We start from the raw sequence: 396 nt of genomic DNA, 5'->3' as shown, positions 1-396 counted from the left end.
AGTCCAAATCAATAATTCTCAATCATTTTACCTATGGACGCCTCTGATTACTGTTTTATTCTGGTGAACCCCACCCCGTAGCCATTCTATGTTTAAAAACTAATTTTATATTGATACTTCACCCATCTCGCCCAAGTCTTATATGGGATCCCAAGGGCCTTATGGATCCCAGTTGAGACTCACTGCTCAAAATAATCTAAAGCCTGCTTAACTATTGTTGGCGGCTCTGAATAATTCATTTTCTAAATAATGTTATTCTTTAGATTTGTCGGGCAGATGACTTTGTCTAGGATTGTGATGAAAGTCAAACTATTATATCGTGGAAGAACAGTGGTAGATGCAGAGGTGTTGCCCTACTTGCCAGAGCAAACAGCCCTTCTAGTCGAGCCAAAAAAA

At 39.4% G+C, this 396-nt stretch overlaps 1 long non-coding RNA gene across 1 annotated transcript in view; it reads right to left on the bottom strand.

Annotated features, from left to right (window-relative positions):
* LOC128249037 (uncharacterized) overlaps positions 1-396 on the bottom strand; it is a 13,862-nt gene that overhangs the window by 971 nt on the left and 12,495 nt on the right. The window lies entirely within an intron of this gene.

This window comes from Octopus bimaculoides, chromosome 11 (assembly GCF_001194135.2).
Source record: "Octopus bimaculoides isolate UCB-OBI-ISO-001 chromosome 11, ASM119413v2, whole genome shotgun sequence".
In the NCBI taxonomy this organism is placed as follows: domain Eukaryota; kingdom Metazoa; phylum Mollusca; class Cephalopoda; order Octopoda; family Octopodidae; genus Octopus; species Octopus bimaculoides.
Note: the sequence above shows the minus strand (reverse complement) of the source record. Positions and strands in the feature narration are given on the sequence as shown.